The following is a 22,675-nucleotide window of genomic DNA, read 5'->3' as shown; positions in this document are numbered from 1 at the left end:
TATTTCTTATATATTCTTTGCTTGTGTTTTTAATATCCTATCTAAGATTTCACTGCCAAATCCAAGAAATGGAAATTTGCTCCTATGTTTTCCTCTAAGAGTTTTATATTATCTCTTACATTAACTCTTGATCCATTTTGAGTTAATTTTTGTGTATGGTGTGAGGTAAGGGTCCAACTTCATTTTTATGCATACTGATATCCAGTTGTCCCAGCACCACTTGTTGAAAAGACTATTCTTGTCCCACTGAATAGTGTTGGCACCCTTGTTGAAAATCAGTTGACCATAAATGTGAGGGCTTCTTTCTGGACTCAAAATTCTATTTCATTGATCTATATGTCTATATTTATACCAATACTGCACTGTTTTGATTACTGTGGCTTTGTAGTTTTTTTTTTTTTTTTTTTAGAAGATGTTGGGGGTAGGAGTTTATTAATTAATTTATTTTTGCTGTGTTGGGTCTTCATTTCTGTGTGAGGACTTTCTCTAGTTGTGGCAAGCGGGGCCACTCTTCATCGCGGTGCGCAGGTCTCTCACTACTGTTGCCTCTCTTGTTGCGGAGCACAGGCTCCAGACGCGCAGGCTCAGTAGTTGTGGCTCACAGGCCTAGTCGCTCTGCAGCATGTGGGATCCTCCCGGACCGGGCTCGAACCCATGTCCCCTGCATTAGCAGGCAGATTCTCAACCACTGTGCCACCAGGGAAGCCCTGTAGTAAGTTTTGGAGGTTAGAATTGTGAGACCTCTAATTTTGTTCCTTTTTTTTTTTTTTTTTGGTACGCGGGCCTCTCACTGCCGTGGCCTCTCCCGTTGTGCAGCACAGGCTCAGTGGCCATGGCTCACAGGCCTAGCCACTCTGCAGCATGTTGGATCTTCCTGGACCGGGGCATGAACCCGTGTCCCCTACATTGGCAGGCAGACTCTCAACCACTGCGCCACCAGGAAAGCCCTAACTTTGTTCTTTTTAAGATTGTTTTGACTATTATGGGTCTCTTGCTATTTTATATGGATTTTAGGATCAACTTATCCATTTCTGGAAAACAGGCAATTGAAATTTTGATAGGGATTGCACTGAATCTGTAAATTTAGGGAATATTGCCATCTTAACAATATTGTCTTCCAATCAATGAACACAGAATGTCTTTTTATTTATTCAGGTTCTCTTTAATTTCTATCAGCAGTGTTTTACAGTTTCCAGTATATGAGTCTTGTACCTCCTCAGTTAAATTTATTAAGTATTTTATTATTTTTGATGATGTTGTAAATAGAACTGTGTTCTTAATTTCATTTTCAGGTCGTTCATTGAAGAGTATAGAAATACAACTGATTTTTGTAAGTGATCTTGTATCCTGTAATTATGCTGAATTCATTTATTAGCTCTAATAGTTTTTGAATAGATTCTTTATGGTTTTCGATATTTAAAATTATGTCATCTGTGAATAGAAATAGCTTTACTTCTTCTTTTCCATTTTGTATGACTTTTATTTCTTTTTCTTGCCTAATTGCTCTGACTAGAACTTCCAGTGCTAGGTAGTGGAAAGAAGTGTGAAAGCAGATATCCTTGTCTTGTTCCTGATTTTAGGGAGAAAGCTTCAAACATGATGTTAGCTGTGAGTTTTTTCACTGATGCCCTTTATTAGGTTGCGGAGCATTCCGTCTCTTCCTGACTTAATACAGGTTTTTTGTTTTTTTCCATGAAAGGGTACTGGAATTTGTCAAATGCTTTTTCTCCATCTATCAAGTTGATTATGTGACTTTCCCCCCTTCGTTTTCATAATATGGTGTATTACACTGACTGATTTTCATGTTGACGCACCCTTACATTCCTGGAATAAATCCTACTTGGTCATGGTGTATAATCCTTTTAATATGCAGCTGGATTTCATTTGCTACTATTTTGTTGAGGAATTTTACGTCTTTATTTTTTTTTTAATTAATTAATTAATTAATTTTTTGGCATGTTGGGTCTTCGTTTCTGTGCGAGGGCTTTCTCCAGTTGTAGTGAGTGGGGGCCACTCTTCATCGCGGTGCATGGGCCTCTCACTGTCGCGGCCTCTCGTTACGGAGCATGGTTCCAGACGTGCAGGCTCAGTAGTTGTGGCTCACGGGCCCAGTTGCTCCACGGCATGTGGGATCCTCCCAGATCAGGGCTCAAACCCGTGTCCCATGCATCAGCAGGCAGACTCTCAACCACTGTGCCACCAGGGAAGCCCCTACATCTTTATTCATGAAGGATATTGGTCTGTATTTTCTATTATTGTGATTTCTTTGTCTGGCTTTGGTATCAAAGTAATACTGGCCTCACACAATGAGTTAGGTAGTGTTATCTCCTCTTCCATTTTTTTTTGAAGAGCTTGAGGACTGGTGTTAATTCTTCTTTAAATGTTTGATAAAATTCACTAGTGAAGCCATCTGATCCTGGGCTTTTATTAGTTGGAAGTTTTCAGGTAACTGAATCAATCCTTTTACTTGTTACAGGTTTATTCAAATTTTCTATTTATTCTTTAGTCAGTTTTAGTTTTTGTGTGTTTCAAGGAATGTGTCTATTTTATCCAGTTTATCCAATTTGTTGGTGTACATTTTTCAAAGCATTCTCTTATAAACTTTCTATTCATGCAAGATTGAAAGTAATGTCTCCATTTTCATTCTTGATTTTATTAATTTGAGTCCTCTCTCTGTTTTGCTGGGTCAGTCTAGCTAAAAGTTTAATTTTGTTGATCTCTTCAAAGGACCAAACTTACACTGATTCTATTGTTTTTCTATTCTCTATTTTGTTTATCTCTGCTCTAATCTTTATTGTTTCCTTACTTCTAGTTACTTTGTGGTTAGTTTGCTCTTCTTTTTCTAGTTCCTTAAGGTGGAATGCTGGGTTGTGGATTTGAGATCTTTCTTCTTTTTTAAAAATGCAGATGTTTACATCTATAAATTTCCCCCTGAGCACTGCTTTCGCTGCATCTCATACGTTTTGGTATGTTGTGTTTCTGTTTTCATTCATCTCAAGGTATTTTCTAATTTCCTTTTGTATTTATTCTTTGACCCATTGCTTGTTTAAGACTGTGTAGTTTAATTTCCACATATTTGTGAATCTCCAGATTTTCTTCTTTTATTGATTTCTAACTTCATTCCATTGTTGTCAGAGAAGATACTTTATAACATTTAATATTTTAAACTTTATTGAGATTTGTGTCATGACCCAACATGTTCTGTGCTGAAGAATGTTCCACGTACAGTTGGAAATAATGTGAATCCTGCTGTTTTTGGCTGAAGTATTCTACACATGTCTGTTAGGTCTAGTTGATTTATAGTCATTCAAGTTTTATATTTCCTTGTTTATCTTCTGTCTAGTTGTTCTATTGATTATTGAAAGTGAGGTGTTGAAGTCTCCAATTACTGTTGTTGAAATGTCTATTTCTCCCTTCAACTCTGTCAGTTTTTGCTTAATATATTTTAGGTCTCTGTTGTTAGTTGCATATATGTTTGCAATTGTTGTATCTTCTTGATGAATTGACTCTTTTATTATTATGTAATGCCCCTCTTTATCTGTGTAACAATTTTTGTCTTAAAGTCTATTTTGTCTGATATTAGAATAGCCACTCCAATTCTCTTTTGCTTACTGTTTGCTCTCTTTTGTTTACTGAAATATATTTTTCCATTCTTTCATTCTCAGTCTATTTGTGTCCTGGATCTAAAGTGAGTCTCTTGTAGACAGCATATAGTTTGATCAAATTTTTATCCATTCTGCCAATCTCTGCTTTAAATGTGAGAGTTTAACCCATTTATATTTAATGTAATAACTGATAGAAAAGGATTTACTTTTGTGATTTTTCTATTTGTTTTACATATGTCTCATATCTTTTTTGTTCTGTAGTTACCCTATTACTGCCTTCTTTTGTGTTAAGCGGATAGTAATTAATTAAATAATATTTTTCTAGTATACCACTTTTTTCTTTTCAATTCCTTTACTATATATTTTCTAGTTATTTTCTTAATGGTTTCCCATGGGATTACAATTAACATCTTAATTTACAACAAGATAATTTCAGTTAATACCAACTTAGTTTCAATAATATATAAAAACGTTGTTCCTATATAGCTCCTCCATTCCCTATGCTGTTATTGCCTCAAATTACATTTTTACACAATATGTGCCCAACACAGATTTATAATTATTGTTTTATGTAGATTTTTAAAAATTGAGTAGACTAAAAAGAGAAGTTATAACCAAAAATACATTAAGACTAACTTTTGGGCTTCCCTGGTGGCGCAGTGGTTGAGAATCTGCCTGCCAATGCAGGGGACACGGGCTTGAGCCCTGGTCTGGGAAGATCCCACATGCCATGGAGCAACTAGGCCCATGTGCCACAACTACTGAGCTGAGCCTGTGTGTTTGGAGCTTGTGCTCTGCAACAAGAGAGGCTGCGACAGAGAGACGCCCGTGCACTGCGATGAAGAGTGGCCCTCACTCGCCGCAACTAGAGGAAACCCATGCACAGAAACGAAGACCCAACAAGCCAAAAATAAATAAATAAAATTTTTTTTAAAAAGACTTTTATATTTAGCTATGTGGTTACCTTTATTAGTGGACATTTCTTCATGTGGATTTGAATTTACATCTAGTGTTCTTTTATTTCAGATTAAAGGGCTCCTTTTTTCATTTCTTGTAGGGGAATGTTTACCAGAAACAATTTCTCAGTTTTTATTTATCTGCGAAAGTCTTGGTTTCTTCCTTTTTTGTTAGGCTTTTCTTGTGTGTGGTTAAAAAACAACAACAACAACACATGACATAAATTTACCATCTTAACAATTTTTAAGTATATGTTACAGTATTGTTAACTATATGCACATAGTTGTACAACAGTTCTCTAGAACTTTTTCATCTTGCATAACTGAAACTCTATATTCATTGAACAACAACTCCCATTTCCTCCTCACCCCAGCCCCTGGAAACTACTATTATTTCATTTCTATGAGTTTGATTACTTTAGATATTTCATATAAATGGAATCATGAGTGTTTGTCTTTTTGTGATTGGATTATTTTACTTAGCATACTGTCTTCAAAGTTCATACTTGCTGTAGTATATGACAGGATTTCCTTTTTTAAGACTGAATAATATTCTATTATATGTATGTTCAATATTTTCTTTATCCTTTAATCCACTGATGGGAATTTAGGTTGCTTCTACATATTGGGTATTGTGAAAAATGATGCAATAAGTATACCTCTTTCATTTCTGCAAGATCATTTTGCTGGATATATAATTCTTGGTTGACAGGGTATTTTTTTCTTTTAGCATTTTGAATATGTTGTCTCATACCCTATGGCCTCTGTGGTTTCTGATGAGAAATCAGCTGTTAATCTTATTGATGATCACTTGTACTTGACAAGTCATTGTTCCCTTGCTGATTTCATGATTCTCTTTGTCTTTGATTTTTGACAGTTTGATTATAATGTATCTTGGTGTGTATCTCCTTGATTTTATCCTACTTGAAGTTCACTGAGCTTGTTGAATATGACCATTCACATCTTTTATCAAATCTAGGAGGTTTTCAGCCATTATTTCTTCAAACATTCTTTCTGTCCCTTTCTCTTCTCTCCTTCTGGGACTCCAATTACGTGTACGTTGGTATGCTTGGTGGTGTCTCACAAATTTCTGAGATTCTTCATTTTTTTTCATTCATTTTTCTTTGTTCTCCTCAGATCAGATAATTTCAATTGACCTATCTTTAATTTCACCGACTCTTTCTTTTGCATATTTAAATCTGCTGTTGAACCCTCAAGTGAATTTTTAATTTCAGTTATACATTTTTCAGCTCCAGAATTTCTATTTGGTTCATTTTTAAATAATCTCTATTTATTTATTGATATTCTCTATTTGATGAGACTTTGTTCTGGTTTCCTTTACTTCTTTGTACAAGTACCTTTTGAATATTATAATGCAGCATCTACAGAAATTATATTCTTTCCTCCCCAAGGTTTGCTGTTCCTGCTTGTTGTAGTTGTTGTTTGTTTCTTTATTGAGTTTTCTGAATTAATTTTGTAAACACTTTTTTTTTGGTCATGTGGGCCACTGAAGTCTCTGTTCAATTATCTCAATGATCAGCTAATGATTTGACAGATTTCCTTTAATGTCTGGAAAACAACAACAGAAAACCTCCCAGTTTGTTACGGGTTTCCATGTGCATGTTGCGGCACACATTCAACACTTATCCAGATGTTAGCAACTCTGCCTTAGACTTCACTTCCTGCTTGAGCAGAGACTTAAGGCCAGCTAGAGGTGAGAGCCCAGGGTCTTCTCTGGTCTTTTCTGAACACACACCAGCCCTGGGCATGCAATGCCCTTCCAGAGTCTTGGGAACTTTTCAGAAGCCTTATTCCCCAAAGCATCTCATTTCCCAGGATTTCCCCTCCCAAGCTTTTCTATTGCTTGTTCCAACTGTTATTTTTTGCCCCATGTAGCAGCAGATAATACATTTGCCTTTAAATGTTTCTGACAAATACCTCCAGGTAACTGCCTTAGCATCGAGAGAGATCCAAGTTAGGTGAAATAAAGTCAAGTCCTTTGATCTGGTCTTTCAGGGAACCACCAGACAAGTAAAAAAAAAAAACTACCATAATTCTTTGAGAATAAGGTCTGTTCTTCTCTCTCTGGCACTTGGAACTTAACCTATAATGCAAGATGTCTTGAAAGCTGCTGCTGAATGAACCAGGGAGTGAGGGATGGAGGATAAGGAGTGAAAATCAAAATTCCACAAAGCTGTCTTACCAAGATTCACCTGGTTTTTTTTTTTTTCTTGATTAAGCATTTGCCTGGTTGCAAACTTTTTATTACTTTCTAGAGGTTCTGATAAAGTTGGTTTTGACAGTTTTCTTTTTCCAGTTTATTTACTGCTTTTATGGAGGGGAAGAACTTTGGATTTCCCTCTCTATTTTAAAATTTTCACTGATGTGGGAGTTCCCTGGTGGTCTAGTGGTTAGGATTTGGTGCTTTCACTGTTGTGGCACAGGTTCAATCCCTGGTCAGAGGAGTGAGATCCCACAAGCCGTGCAGGTGGCCAAAATTTTTAAAATTAAAAATAATAAAAAAATTAAAAATTTCACTGATGTCACTCTGATTTAGGTTTCTGAAACTCATTTAAGGACTTTCTACATCTAGGATAATAAATCTATTCCCTTAAATTTTCTTTTATTATTTGAAAGATATGTTTTTTAAAAAACACATGGATCTGAGAGACTTCCCTGGTGGTCCAGTGGCTAAGACTCTGCACTCCCAATGCAGGGGGCCTGGGTTCGAGCCCTGGTCAGGGAACTAGATCCCACATACCACAACTAAGAGTTTTCATACTGCAACTAAAGATCCCGCATGCCTCAACTAAAGCCCGCATGCCGCAACAAAGATCCCGCACGTGGCAATGAAGATCCTTAGCACCAAACTAAGACCTGGCACAACCAAATAAATAAATTATTTTTGAAAATAAAAATAAAAAACACATGGGCCTGAAATTCATCAGAATTTATTTTTGTGAACAATGTGAGAAAGAGATTGTGGTAGGCTGAATAGTGGTCCTCCAAGAACCACTGAGTATTATCATATATAGCAAAAGGAACTTTGCAGATGTGATTAAGGATTTTTAAATGGGGAAATTATCCTGTATTATCAGAGTGGGTCTGAAGTAATCACAAGGGTCCTTAAAAGGAGGAGGCAGGCAATCAGAGTAAGTAGTACTAGGAGATCTGAAGGGGAAGCAAAAAGTTGGAGTGCTGCAAGGAATAAGCCATGAGGCAAGAAATGGGACATGAGGAAAGGAATGCAGGCAGCATCTAGAGGCTAAAAAAAGGCAAAGATACATTCTTTCCTGAAGCCTCCAGAATGAATACAGCCCTGCTGATATCTTGATTTTAGTCTTCTGACCTCCAGAACTGTAAGAGAATAAATTTGTGTTGTTTTAAGCCACTAAGTTTGTGGTAATTTTTAACGCAGAAATAGGAAACTAATACAGATTTCTTACTTTAAATTTTAGCCAAAGGAATGAGATATGACCTCACACCTGTCAGAATGGCTATCATCAAAAAGTCTACAAATAACAAATGTGGGGAAACGTGTACCCTAGTACACTGTTGGTGGGAAGGTAAGTTGGTGTGCACTATGGAAAACAGTGTGGAAGTTCCTCAAAACACAAAAATAGAGTTACCATATGATCCAGCAATTCCACTCCTGGGTATATACCCATAAAATAACAAAAACACTAATTTGAAAAGATCCATGCACCTTGATGTTCACAGCAGCATTATTTACAATAGCCAAGATATGGAAGCAACTTAAGTGTCCATCAACAGATGAATGGATAAAGATAAATGGATGTGATATATATACAATACAATATTAATTAGCCATATAAAAAGAATGAAATTTTGCCATTTGCAACAAATGAATGGACCTGGAGGGTATTATTGCTTAGTGAAATAAGTCAGATGGAGAAAGACAAATACTGTATGTTACCACATATGTGGTATCTAAAAAATAAAAGAAACAAATGAACATAACAAAACAGAAACAGACTCACAGATATAGAAAACAAACTGTGGTTACCAGTGGGGAGGAGCAAGATAGGGGTAGGGGATTAAGAGGTACAAACTACTATGCATAAAATAAGTATACTGCAAAGATATATTGTACAGCACAAGAATATAAGCAATATTTTATAACTTTAAATTTATAAAATCGATTTAATCTATAAAAATAGAGTCACTATGTGATACACCTGAAACTAATATGATACTTTAAATCAATTATGCTTCAATAAAAATATTTAGCCAAAGGACTATCCAAATATACCCAATGCCAAGTACTAAAAATGTATCCTCTCACTGATTGGAAATGCAGGGGTTGGGGTGGGATGGAAGGGTTGTGCAAGAGTAACATGATCTGAATTATGTATTAAAAGGATCATTATGGCTGCTGTCTTAACAATAGACTATGTGGGAAGGTGGGGATAGAAACACAGGAAGATAAGTGAGGAGGCTATTAATCCACATGAGAGCTATGGTGACTTGAAACAGGGTAGCATAAGTGGTGGTGATAAATGGCTAGATTCAAGTTATATTTTAAAGGTAGAAGAAGTAGGATTTCCAGAGTGACTGGATGTGAGGTGTTAGAGGAATCCAGGATCATTTTTTTGTCTGAGCAACGGATAGAATGGGGTTGCCACTTATTAAAATAAGAAAAACTATATGAAGAGCAGGTTTGGGGGAAGAAAGACAGTTTTGGACATGTAAACTTCTACACTCTCCAAGTGGAGACACCAAGAAGTGGTTGTAAAAGTTATTGACTTGGGAGTGGGGTCAAGGTCAGGACTAGAGATAAGAATTTGGGGGAGTCATCAGCATATAGACGCCACTTAAAGTAATGATACTGGATGAGATAATCTAGGGAGGGAAGGTGGATAAAGAAGAGAGCTGGGCATTAAGCCTTGGTAGACTCCAATAAATGCTGAGGAGGAGAAATCAACAGTGGAGGCTCTGAACAAATGGTCTATGAGGTAGAAGGAAAATAAAAGAGATATGATGCCCTTAAAGCCAAGTGAAGAAATATTTCAAGAAAGAGGAAATGATCAACTGTGTCAACCACTGCTGGTGGTTAACAAGATGAAACTGAAAAATAATCATTGGACCTGGAAACATGAAGATTGATTACTTTGCCAAAGTTATAAAGCCTGAATGGAGTGAATATAAGAGAGAATATGAGGATAGGAAGTAAAATAGAGATAATAGACAACTCTTTTGAGGAGCTTTGCAGTAAGGTGGAATTGAGAAATAAAGAAGCTTTTGCAAGGGGAAGTGTGGTCAAGAAGCATTTTTTGAAAGATGGGACGTACTAAATTATATGGCTCTGAGCATCCTCTAGCTAGTGATCTGACGCAGTATCATATTCCTCTGCAACTTCCCCAATACACTCTGCCCTTTGGAAGTCTTTGTCATAAACAAAATGTTCCATTCTCTCAACCTGTTCTCTGAAACTTTGCCTATTTATATGGATCAGCCCCATGCACACCAAGTTAGGCTGGGAGTAGAGGAGATCAAATCCCAATCACAGATGTTCCCTGCTCCTTCTCTTTTATGGGGAATTTATCACTAGATACATACCTTTTGTTTTCAAAGATGCATTTCCTAGGGATTCTCAACTTAGAATCACTTGTGGCCTGTGTTAATGATGTAAATACCTTGCTTCTACCCCAGACCATTTATGGCCCATGCTGACCAAGTAACCTTGTTTTTTATTATGTGACTATCTCACCCCATACCACATGGCCACAGCTGATTGAGGCCAGGTAGGCACCTGACTGAAGAACCACCAATACATAGGCACCTGACTGAAGAACCACCGATACATAGGCTGGCCCACATCCTGTACAGTGGAATGACATGAAATTCTTTACCTTAACTGAGGAAGGAGTTTGCTTACTAAAGACTGGACCTTAACAAAAAGTGTAGATGTAAGAACATTTTCATTTTATATGCTGCAAGCACCTTCTGCCACGCAGGATGGAAAAACAGATTACTTTTAGGAGCAGACCCTCCCCGCACTCTGGAAAGAATTATTTTTGCATGACTTTTTAGTTACATGAATATGAGTCAAGTATCTATCAACTTTCCTTGGGGAATTCTGTAAAAATATACAAATATAGATGGTCTATGTTGAAAAATCGAGGGTCCTATTTAAAGGAGTAAATTGTTTTTGTTTTTTTTTTAGCAGAACCAATTCCCTGAAAATGATATTAAAAACATTTTTTCTTAATCTGGAAATAGAATAGCCTACACCTAAAAATCACTGTTTTGAAGGAAGGGATGTGATTTTGTCCAAGTAACTAGAAGTAGGAAATTAGAACTGAAGACAAGCCACAAATATCCAAAACGAGCTTGACTGCTTGGTTGTAAGCCTACATGTGATATTATAAAAGATTGAGTTGTTTACATTTTGGAAAATGGACGGCTCATTATTTTCAGAGGAATCTTTTGATGAGAACCTAAGGTAAGGGAGGATAGCTCTGAGAATGGGGGGGTGAAGAGAATGTGTGCTTCCACCTTCAATCACCCTGGGACAAGGTGAATTCTGGAGCATAATATGAGGACTCTGTGGGGAAGATAAAAGCAATGGCCCCCTCCCAGAACCTTGGGGATTTGAGGAATGTACTTTAGGGAGGGGAAATTGACTCAAGGGCACTCTAGCAAGCATTAGGCTGGCCCTCCAAACACTGTGCTGAGGCAGTCCAGGGCCAGCACTAGGGTGAGGCCAGCAAGACCGCCAGGGGGCAGCATGTCAGGAGGCATTCCCTCTTAGGGTTGTACAAGTGCGTGGCTGGCATCACAGAGTGCATACCTTCTGAAATTCTGTTCTCTGGGGGCCTTGCCTGCTTCACCCTAGTCCTGGCCCTGTGTGGCACTCTGATTATTGGGGAATGAGCTGTGGCAGAGTCTCACTCACAGAAGTTTAATTGCTGAATCCTGAAAGTTTCAGTAAATTAAGGATGAAAGCAGAGGCTCAGAAGCCTGAGGGGAGCAGAACATGCCAAATGCTAATCGAAATACACAGCTTTGACACATTGATTATTTTGAGTGGAAGGCATTTGAGAAACAGCAGATGCAGGAAGGGCTCTCCGAACTTCTCCTTTCTACCTAAAAGCAGATCATAAAATTTCCCATAAGAAAAGTGTCCTCCACGTATCAGGAAGAGAACATTCTTATCACCAGAGATCGGGAGTCAATGCCAAAATTGATCTGTACAAACCAACCTACTAAAACAACCCTTATCTTTCATTACTTTCCCCTAATATTTCCTAGTCACTTCCTCACAATTTACCACTCCTAGAAGGTTAAACTCTTTTCCTTTGTCTTGTCATTTCTCCACAGATTTATTGTCTTTTTGATTAAAAAAAGAAAAAAAGGTATATAAGCTCTTGGTCTTAATTGCTTCTTCGGGTCTTCAGTTTTCCTATAAAGGCTCCAAGTACACATAACAATATTCAATAAAATTTGTATATATTTCTCCTGTTAATCTCTCTTATGTCAGTTTAATTCTCAGGCCTGGCCACAGAACCTAAGAGGGTAGAGGAATGGTTTTCCCTCCCCTGCAGGGGTCATGAATGTGTTGAAGAGACTAATTGAAAGTTTGAGTATACAGGAACTGTGAGCTGGAGAGAAGATAAAGGGTGAGGATGAATTCGTAGTAGGGAAAGAAACAGATGCAGAGAATAGCAGACAAAGAATAGCTGATCATGGTGCACTAGAGAGATAGTACTTCAGTTTTTACTGCTGAGGACCCAAGAGTTGTTTTGGATTCTGCATGACCACCCAGTCCCGTGGGACCCAGCTCTACCATGGTTCCAGCCATTCATGAGTGAAGCTCTCTGTGGCAAGCTGCAGAAAATGGCTCTGACTAACTTAAGCAGAAGGGAATTTATTCAAAAGGCATTGGGGGGGACTTCCCTGGTGGTCCAGTGGTTAAGACTCTGCTCTCCTAATGCAGGGGCCTGAGTTCGATCCCTGGTCGTGGAACTAGATCCCGCATGCATGCCGCAACTAAAAGATCCTGCGTGCTGCAACTAAGACCCAGCACAGCCAAATAAATAGATACATAAATTTTTTTTTTTTTTAAAAGAAGAGGCATTAGGGGTATAATCAAATTGACAGGAGGTGGGAGAGTCAGACTTGAGGACTGGTGGGAAGCAAGACAGCCCTAGAGACAATAGCTGTCTCGGTGGCAGGAATGGTCTGGTCAAGATGTTGCTATACAGACAGAGTGAAATTTGATAATTGATAGCTTCAGTCTCTTTGTCCCTGTGCTAGAGATTCAAATTCCAGGGAGGGAATATACAATGCCCTAGCTTGAGTCATGGGCCTGCCCTCCTAGCTTGGGTTACAAGCCAAATCTCAAACAATAGCTCCAAATTAATCAAAGTGGAAGAGGCAATAGGGGAAAAGGAAACTGGGGGGCTAAGAACAGGAAAAGATGAATATAGGGAAGCCAAACCAAGAACTGTCCACTGCCCAGCAACATGGCTTTCTGTCCTTTTCTGTGTTGCCATAGGCCTTCCCACATGATTCTGATTCCTGTCTTTTGATTCCTGTGAGTACCATTACCCCGGCTATCCCATAACTGTTACTTGAATGATGATTCTCAGTCCCTTGCAACAGAGACAGCTGAGGCAGATTGTGAGGCAAAGGATGCTCTTCTGCTTTTTTTTGGTCTGTCTCCTACAGAAATGATCAAAAACCTCTCAAAAAAAGATCCCAACTTGCTTCTTCAGAGACTGTTTGGCTCTGCTGGATCCTCTTGACTTGTCAGCTTTTTCTTGGGACATTTTCCGTGTGGGAAGGGAAAGGGGTCATAACATAATAGTATTTCCTTTCTCAGTTAATGTTTAGCATGGTTCGGCTCAGAGATCAGCCCAAATGGGCAATACATGGGCCCTTACACTCCCTCATTCTTTTTTTTTAATTGAGCTATAATTCACATGCCATAAAATTCACCCTTTTAAGTAATGTGACTCAGTGGTTGCTGTATATTCACAAACTTGTGCAACTAACACTACTATATAATACCAGAACATTTTCATCAGTTACTCCCCATTTTCACCTTCCCTCAACCGCTGACAACTACCAGTCTATTTTCTTTTCTTTTAATAAATGTATGTATGTATGTATTTATTTATTTATGGCAGCGTTGGGTCTTCGTTGCTGTGCGTGGTCTTTCTCTAGTTGCCGAGAGCGGAGGCTATTCTTTGTTGCAGTGCACAGGATTCTCATTGCGGTGGCTTCTCTTTGTTGCAGAGCACAGGCTCTAGGTGCGTGGGCTTCAGTAGTTGTGGCACGCAGGCTCAGTAGTTGTGTCTCATGGGCTCTAGAGCACAGGCTCAGTAGCTGTGGTGCACGGGCTTAGTTGCTCCACGGCATGTGGGATCTTCCCAGACAAGGGATCGAACCCGTGTCCCCTGCATTGGCAGGCGAATGCACTTAACCAGTGCGCCACCAGGGAAGTCCCTACTAGTCTATTTTCTGTCTCTATGAATTTGCCTATTCTGGACATTTCATATAAATAGAATCATATAATATGTGGCATTGTGTGTCTGGTTTCTTTCATTTAGCATGTTTCAAGGCTCATCCATGTTGTAACATGTATTAGTACTTTATTTCTTTTTATGGCTAAACAACATGCCATTGTATGGACACATCACAATTTATTAATCCACTCATAATGATAGATATTTGGGTTGTTTCTACTTTATAGCTATTGTAAATAATGCAGTTATGAACATCATGTACAATTTTTTGTGTCCATGTGTGTTTTCAATTCTATTGGGTATACACCTAGGAGTGTAATTACTGGGTCATGTGTTAATTCTATGTATAACATTTCGAGTAACTGACAAACACCATCTGCAAGCTATAAGGTTCTATTCCAGATCCTCAGCAACAATTGGCCCTCATTTTTATTTTAACCATTCTAGGGGGTGAGAAATGGTATCTCATCGTGGTTTCCATTTGCATTTCCCTAATGGCTGATGATGCTGAACACCTTTTCATGTGCTTATTGGCTATTTATGTAACTTCCCTGGAGAAATGTCTATTCAAATCCTTTGCCCATATTTTAGTTGGATTGTCTTTTTACCGTTTAGTTGAAAGTGCCCTTTATGTATTCTGGATACTAGTTTCTTATCTGATATATAATTTGCAAATATTTTCTCCCATTCTGTGGTTAGTTATTTCACTTTCTTGATATTGAAGCACAAACATTTTTAATTTTGATGAAGTCCAATCTAATTTTTATTTGGTGGCATTTTTTTTTAACATCTTTTTTGGAGTATAATTGCTTTACAAAGGTGTGCCAGCTTCTGCTGTATAACAAAGTGAATCAGCTATACATAAACATATATCCCCCATCTCCTCCCTCTTGCGTCTCCCTCCCACCCTCCCTATCCCACCCCTCTAGGTGCACACAAAGCACTGAGTTGATCTCCCTGTGCTATGTGGCTGCTTCCCACTAGACATCTATTTTACATTTGGTAGTGTATATATATGTCCATGCCACTCTCTCACTTCGTCCCAGCTTACCCTTCCCCCTCCCTGTGTCCTCAAGTCCATTCTCTTCCTCTGCGTCTTTATTCCTGTCCTGCCCCTAGGTTCTTCAGAACCATTTTTTTTTTAGATTCCATATATGTGTGTTAGCATACGGTATCTGTTTTCCTCTTTCTGACTTACTTCACTGACAGTGTCTAGGTCCATCCACCTCACTGCAAATAACTCAATTTCATTTCTTTTTATGGCTGAGTAATATTCCATTGTATATATGTGCCACATCTTTTTTTTTTAACATCTTTATTGGAGTATAATTGCTTTACAATGGTGTGTTACTTTCTGCTTTATAACAAAGTGAATCAGTTATACATATACATATGTTCCCATATCTCTTCCCTCTTGCATCTCCCTCCCTCCCACCCTCCCTGTCCCACCCCTCTAGGTGGTCACAAAGCACCGAGCTCATCTCCCTGTGCTATGCGGCCGCACCCCATTAGCTATCTATTTTACGTTTGGTAGTGTATATATGTCCATGCCACTCTCTCACTCTGTCACAGCTTACCCTTCCCCCTCCCCATATCCTCAAGTCCATTCTCTAGTAGGTCTCTGTCTTTATTCCCGTCTTACCCCTACGTTCTTCATGACCTTTTTTTTCCCTTAGATTCCATATATATGTTAGCATATGGTATTTGTTTTTGTCTTTCTGACTTACTTCACTCTGTATGACAGACTCTAGGTCCATCCACCTCACTACAAATAACTCAATTTCGTTTCTTTTTATGGCTGAGTAATATTCCATTGTATATATGTGCCACATCTTCTTTATCCATTCATCTGTCGATGGACACTTAAGTTACTTCCATGTCCTGGCTATTGTAAATAGAGCTGCAATGAACATTGTGGTACAAGACCCTTTTTCAATTATGGTTTTCTCAGGGTGTATGCCCAGTTGTGGGATTGCTGGGTCATATGGTAGATCTATTTTTAGTTTTTTAAGGAACCTCCATACTGTTCTCCATAGTGGTTGTATCAATTTGCATTCCCATATTTGGTGGCATATTTAAGAAATCATTGGTTAATCCAAGGTTACAAAACCTTATACTCATGCTTTCTTCTGTTTTATAGTTTACAGTTTTACATGTAGTTATTTGATTCATTTTGAGTTAATTTTTTTATATGGTGTGAGGTAGGGGGTACAAATTCATGTGGATTTGTTGCTGTCCCTGTGTCATTTTGCACGTGGATATCTTGCTGTCCCCATGGATATCTTGCTGTCCCCATGTCATTTGTGGAAAAGATTATTCTTTTCCCCATTGAGTTGTTTTGGTATCCTTGTTGAAATCAAATGACTGTAAATATAAGGGTTTATTTCTGGACTGTCAACCTGATTCCATTAATCTATATTGCTATTTTTATGCCAGTACCACAATGCCTTGATGATTGTAGTTCTGTAATAAGTTTTGAAATCAAGAATTGTGTGTCCTCCAACTTTGATCTTTTTCAAGATTACTTTCACTATTTCAAATCCCTTGCTATTCCATGTGAATTTTAGGATCAAAAGAAAAGCTGTTGGTATTTTGATAGTGATTGCACTGGATCTGTAGATCAACTTGGGGTATATTGCCATCTTAACAATATTAATTTTTCCAATCTGTGACCATGTCTTCACATTTATTTAGGTCTTCTTTAATTTTTTTCAAAATTTTTAACAATTAAAAAAATTATTTCTAAATATTTTAGTTGTTTGATGCTATTGAAAATGGAATTGTTTTCTCAATCTTATTTTCTTACTGTTGTTTGCTGGTGTACCTAGGTACAATTGACATTTGTATATTGAGCTTCTATTTTGCAACTTCAGTGAGTAAATTTATTTCTTAGTTTTAATGGTCTTAATGGAGTCTTGGGATTTCCTATGTACAAGATTATGTCATCTACAAGTAGAAGTAGTTTTACTTCTTCCTTTCCAGTCTGAATGGGGCTTTTCTTTTTTTCTTTTCTTTTCTTTTTGCCTAATTTCACTGACCAGACTCTCCAGCACAATGTTGAATAGAAGCGGCAAGAGCAAACATCCTTGTCTTGTTCCTGATCTTAGGGGGAAGCTTTAAAACTTTCACCATTAAGTATGATGTTAGCTGTGGTTTTTTCCAGATGCCCTTTATCACATTAAGGAAGTTGCCTTCTATTCTTAGTTTGTTGAATGTTTTTATCAGAAATATTGAGATTATATGATTTTTAAACTTTATTCTATTAATGTGGTGTATTACATTGCTTGATTTTTGTATGTTAAACCAACACTGCATTCTTGGGATAAGTCCCAATTGGTCATGGTATATAATCCTTTTTTATACGTTGCTACACGTGGTCTGCAAATGAATAAATATGCAGCTATTATTTTGCTGAGGATTTTTGTGACTATATTCACAGGGATGTTGGTCTGTAGTTTGGTTTTGTCATTTTCCTTGTGACGCCTTTGTCTGGTTTTGGCATTAGGGTAACACTGGCCTCATAGAATTAGTCAGGAAGTTTTCCCTCCTCCTCCATTTTTTTGAAGTTTGGAAAGGACTTTAGTAATGCAACTAAAGTCAAGAAAATGAAAGACTGTTTTGTGCTGCATAATTCTACCCTTAGAATACAAAATATTACATATCAAGATAGACTATTACGAACAAGATACTAAATATTTAAAAGACAAAAATCAAGACAACAAGTTTTGTCCCAGATTAAGTTTACCCCCTCCTAAAATTCCTAGAGATAATTTACTTAATCTATATCACAAATTTATTTTTAAACCAATGACTTCTGTGTTGGTGAAAAGGCAAATAAAGCACACTCTTTGAAAAGCATTCAAGAAGCACAGCAACATATTAGTAAGAAAGTAAAAAGAAATAAAAATACTATCCTCCAGAAATAATCATCAGAAATATTCGGTGAACACCATTTCAGACCATGCTCTATATCACAGTTATTTAACTCCATATTTAAATGTATTCATTGTTTACCACCAATCCTCTTACTTTACCTTCTGTATACTTAAATCTCATGGATATATGGATTTTTTTTTTAAAGTAGTTTTGTGCTAGGACTCCTGGGCAATGTGATTCCTGAGTTCCTTTCTGATTAGGGATGTTAATATGCTTCCTTACATGTGTAGTATTCTTGTCTCACATTTTAGCTTATTAGAGATTGTTCTATTATTTTCTGGCATGAATACTGTTGTGGAAGAGTCAAAGGATAATCCCATTGCCCCCTCTTATAGATGACCTTCTTTTTCTGGGTTGATGCTTAAAGAACATTCTTTAATCCTTGAAATTCAACTTAATTTGACATGTTTCATCTCAGGTAGATCATTCTGGAATGATCAAAATCAGCCCTTTAATTTACAGTTTCAGTTCCTTTTAATACTTTTTTTTGCTGCATTTTTTTGGTCACCTCTATTTAGACCTCTTTTTTAAAATTTTTTATTGGAGTATCATTTATTTACAACGTTGTGTTACTTTCTGCTATACAGCAAAGTGAATCAGTTATACGTATACATATATCCACTCTGCATTTTTTAAGCTCACTCTTCTAGGGATAATAATTAGTCTTATGTTGGATAATGTTTGTCCTCTGCAATGTCTAACTTCTAATTGCTTTCACCTTTGTTTTCTTCTCTTATAAGTGATCAACCAGGCTTTCTTTTGTGTTAGAAATCTCTTTTCAGTTGTGCCCATTCTATTTCTTCCTATTTCATATTAATTTGTTAGAGAAAGTTAGTGTTATTTTTGTCCTTGAATTGGTTTTGCAACTCTGCAATTTCCCTTTCCATCTCCTGGTCTCTTTTTATCTGGTATTTGAGCTCTTGCTTTATTGAACGGAAATTCTTATTAAATTTTCCTTAGGCGTACTTATGAACACTTTTATTCCGCAAAGTATTTAAATAGTTCCAGATGTTTCTTCCTTAACATCCCACACTCATCTAAACTTTCACCATTTGGGTATTTTGCAGGGGCAGAGAATGTTTAATGCATATCCTTATTTCTGTCATGTTTTAATCCTATCAGTTAGGATGCTTTTGCCTGCAAATAACAGAAGCTCTAACTAACAATGTTTTAAACAATAAATACTTTCTGTTATCTGACATGTCTAGTATCTAGAGGTAGTCAGCTCCAAGGTTATTTCTGCAGTTTAACTATGTCCTTGAGGATATAATCTCTTCCCATTTTTCTGTTCTGCCATACCTCAAAATCACAGGATGGCTGCCACAGCTCCAAGATTCAAGTTTATACACACCAGCATCCCAGGCAACAAGGAAGGGGATGGGCTAAAAGGGCCTTATCATTTTTTATCTCTCTTTTTTTCAGAAAAGAAACTTTTCCTAAGAACCTCTCTCCCTTCCACCCCAACCCCTAAACAGACTTCTCCTTTCTTTTTTCCAGAACTTGATCATATGCTCTTCCGTAAATAAGTCACTGAAAAAGGAGAACTGGATTGTCATGATTGGTCTAAGACAGTGATTCTCAACTGAGGGTGATTTTGACCTCCAGGGGACATTTGGCAATATCTGTGAACAGTTTTGGTTGTTACAACTTCAAACCAAAATCAAACCAAAACCAATATTGGCAAGGATATAGGGGGAGAATAGTAGTGGAGTATGTGCACTACCTAACTATACACCATTGTCTAGTGGAAGGAAACCCATTTTCAGTTAGAATACTAATGAATAATTTATTTTTCTCACCAAAAGGGTTGTTAAGTTGTCCTTCCTTTGCCATACAAAGGACAAAATAGAACTCATAGAGAATGTAGAGGTCCTAGATATATTGAGAGAAATGCTTCAAAATCATGCAGTCAGAAAAAGAGAAAAGTAATTGGGGTTTAACAAGTGAAAAATACTTCTGCAGAGTATAAGAAGAATAAACCTATGAAAATGAACTAATCAAAACAGTCTTTAATGTGAACTTTGTAAATAACTTTATGAACAAAAGTAAAGGTTAAGTAAAACAGAGAATAAATTAGAAAAAAGGACATCTATGGTAGACAGAATAATAAGTCCTCAAAGATACCCATGTCCTAACCCCTGGAATCTGTAAATGTTACATGCAAAAGGGGTTAAGATATGAATAAATTGTCATGAAATAATAAAAAAATTGTCATGAAATAATCAAAATATCAAATATTTTTTGATTATCCTCTGAGGCCCAGTGTAATCACAAAAGTTCTTACAAAAGGGAGGCAGGAGGGTCAGAGTCAGAATAAGAAATGTGACAACAGAAGCAGAGTTGAAGTTGGCCATAGCCAAGGAATGCAGATGGCCTCCCCAAACTAGAACAGGAAAGGAAATGGATTCTCCGTTGGAGCCTCCAGAAGGAATGTAGCCCTGCTGACACCCATTTGAGACTTGATCTCCAGAACTATAAGATAATAAATTTAAGTTGTTTTAGGCCACTAAGTTTGGGATAATTTGTTACAGCAGCATTAGAGCATCCAAGTACAGGCTGACGTACAATAAGAACAGCATGAGACAAAGCGAAGATCATCTACAAGACTTGGACAATGCAAAGACAAGAGGAATCAAAACTGGATCAAAACAGAGGCAATACCTAGCTAAAAACTAATTAAGAGTTTTCATCATTTTTCATAGTAAGAAAACTGGACATTTCTATGGTAATTCACTGTGTATTTGTTACAGTTTGATGTATGTATTATTTAAGGTTCTCCAGAGAAACAGATCCAATAGGAGATTTTATATATGTGAGGTGGTGTGTGTGTGTATGTGTGTGTGTTTTAAGGAATTGTCTCATACAGTTGGGAGGGCTGGCAAGTTTGAAATCTGTAGGGCTGGCTAGCAGCCTGGCAATTCAGGTTGATGTTGCAGTATTGAGAACTCTGTAGGGCTGCAGGCTACGAACTCAGGTAAGGCTTCTATGTTGCAGTTGTGAGAATTCCTTTTTCAGGAAACCTCAGTCTTTGCTCTTAAGGCCTTGAACTGATTGAATGAGGCCCCATCATATTATTCAAATTGCACTGATTTAAATGTTAATCACATGTTAAAAAAAAACAACCCTTACAGATCATCTAGTCTGTTGTTTGACCAAACTGCGCATATAATCTAATCAAGTTGACAGATAAAATTAACCATCACAATGTAGACATGTACATTTAACTCTATAGTAGAATACACTCATTAATTAACAACAAATCCCTTGTATTCATCAATTTGCCTTACTAGTATTTAGATAAAGATTCTTAATCTGGAATCCATGGACCTCTAGAGGGTCTCCCATCTTCAGGTGGGGGGAGGAGGTCCATGAAACATTCTAATTACATACAGCATTTTGAGTTGATGTGTGTTCATTTTTCTGGGTGATGAGTCCATAGTTTTCACCATATTCTCAGAAAACTCTAGAAGGGTATGAGACTGGCCAAGAAAGGTCAAGAAGCCACTATAGACAGACATCTAAACTGAGTGGACCATTTTTGACATTTGAAGGCTGGGTTCTCCTGTCTGAAAAAGCAGCACCCTTACCAACTGCCCTGGGAGTTACTCATTACACAAATACTAAGTCCTCACCAACTGCAAATAATAGGTTAAATATAAATCTTTGCTTTCCAACAAAGTTTTCTATATCTTACTCTGATATGATATTGCAAAGTGGGGGGATGGAACGGTCTCATAGTTCAGTCCCAAATTAGTCTTTCAGAAGCAATTTTTGGGTCATTATAATTTTATGGGTGAGCTATTTAGTTAATTCCTGGCAGTGGAGTGAGCAGCAGTGAGGAGCCTTCTAAAATTTTAGAAATGAGAAAGAATGCTGCTCTTTGAATCCTAAACCTATCAACTCAACACATATAAGAAGTCTGCAAAATGTCTCCTAGGCCCTGAGAACAGCTACATAGTTAAAGTGAATAAATCAATTAATAGGAAAAACTAGTATTTTAAAGCAGTTCAGACTACAAATAGGCTGCACAGGGGAATTTATAGGGTGATGGAAATACTCTATATGATACTGTAGTTTTAGACAGATGACTTGTATCTTTGTCACAACCCACAGAATTATGCATCACAAATAGTGAATTTCTGCATGCAAATTTCAAAAATACCAACCAGGATGCCCAGGGATCCCAGGATGGAATGCAGACAATGACTAATGAACATAATTGTATTACAAATGTATAATATAACTTGACTGAAGGAAGTGAGGAAAACAGGAGCTAACAAGTAACTTTGGAAAACGATGTTTTGACTGCATACTTTAAGGCTAAAGACAAAACTAGTGACATGAGTTAGCATTTCTGAAACTGCTTTATATATATACTAGGGTAGAAGAATTAAATAAGTTGTAGATAATAGGAGGCAGATTTCCAACTGTCAGATAATAGTTAAAAAATTAATTACAGAGAAAGAGGCTAGAGTTAATCCTATTGTGCTGTATTAGAGTTGGGGATGTATGAACTCATGTTTATTTTAAGATATATGTAGACAGATACAGAAACATATATATGTGTGTTTACATGGGTTAGTATCTACATGTACACACATACATACACACACACACATTTACTAGCTTTGTTCACTGAGTGGGCTGAGAAACAGTGGCAACTCAGTAGCAATGAGCACACCCA

The 22,675-nt window shown here is 37.3% G+C and overlaps 1 long non-coding RNA gene across 1 annotated transcript in view; it reads right to left on the bottom strand.

Moving 5' to 3' along the window:
* Nucleotides 1-381: 381 nt before the first annotated feature.
* Nucleotides 382-22,675, bottom strand: part of LOC117196367 (uncharacterized) — a 33,015-nt gene continuing 10,721 nt past the window's right edge. The window contains exon 6 of the long non-coding RNA XR_004476507.2: nt 382-7,918. This is a non-coding gene — a long non-coding RNA (uncharacterized LOC117196367). The remainder of the gene's footprint in view (nt 7,919-22,675) is intronic.

The sequence above is a fragment of the Orcinus orca genome, chromosome 8 (assembly GCF_937001465.1).
Source record: "Orcinus orca chromosome 8, mOrcOrc1.1, whole genome shotgun sequence".
In the NCBI taxonomy this organism is placed as follows: Eukaryota; Metazoa; Chordata; class Mammalia; order Artiodactyla; family Delphinidae; genus Orcinus; species Orcinus orca.
This window is presented reverse-complemented; position numbering and strand designations above follow the sequence as displayed.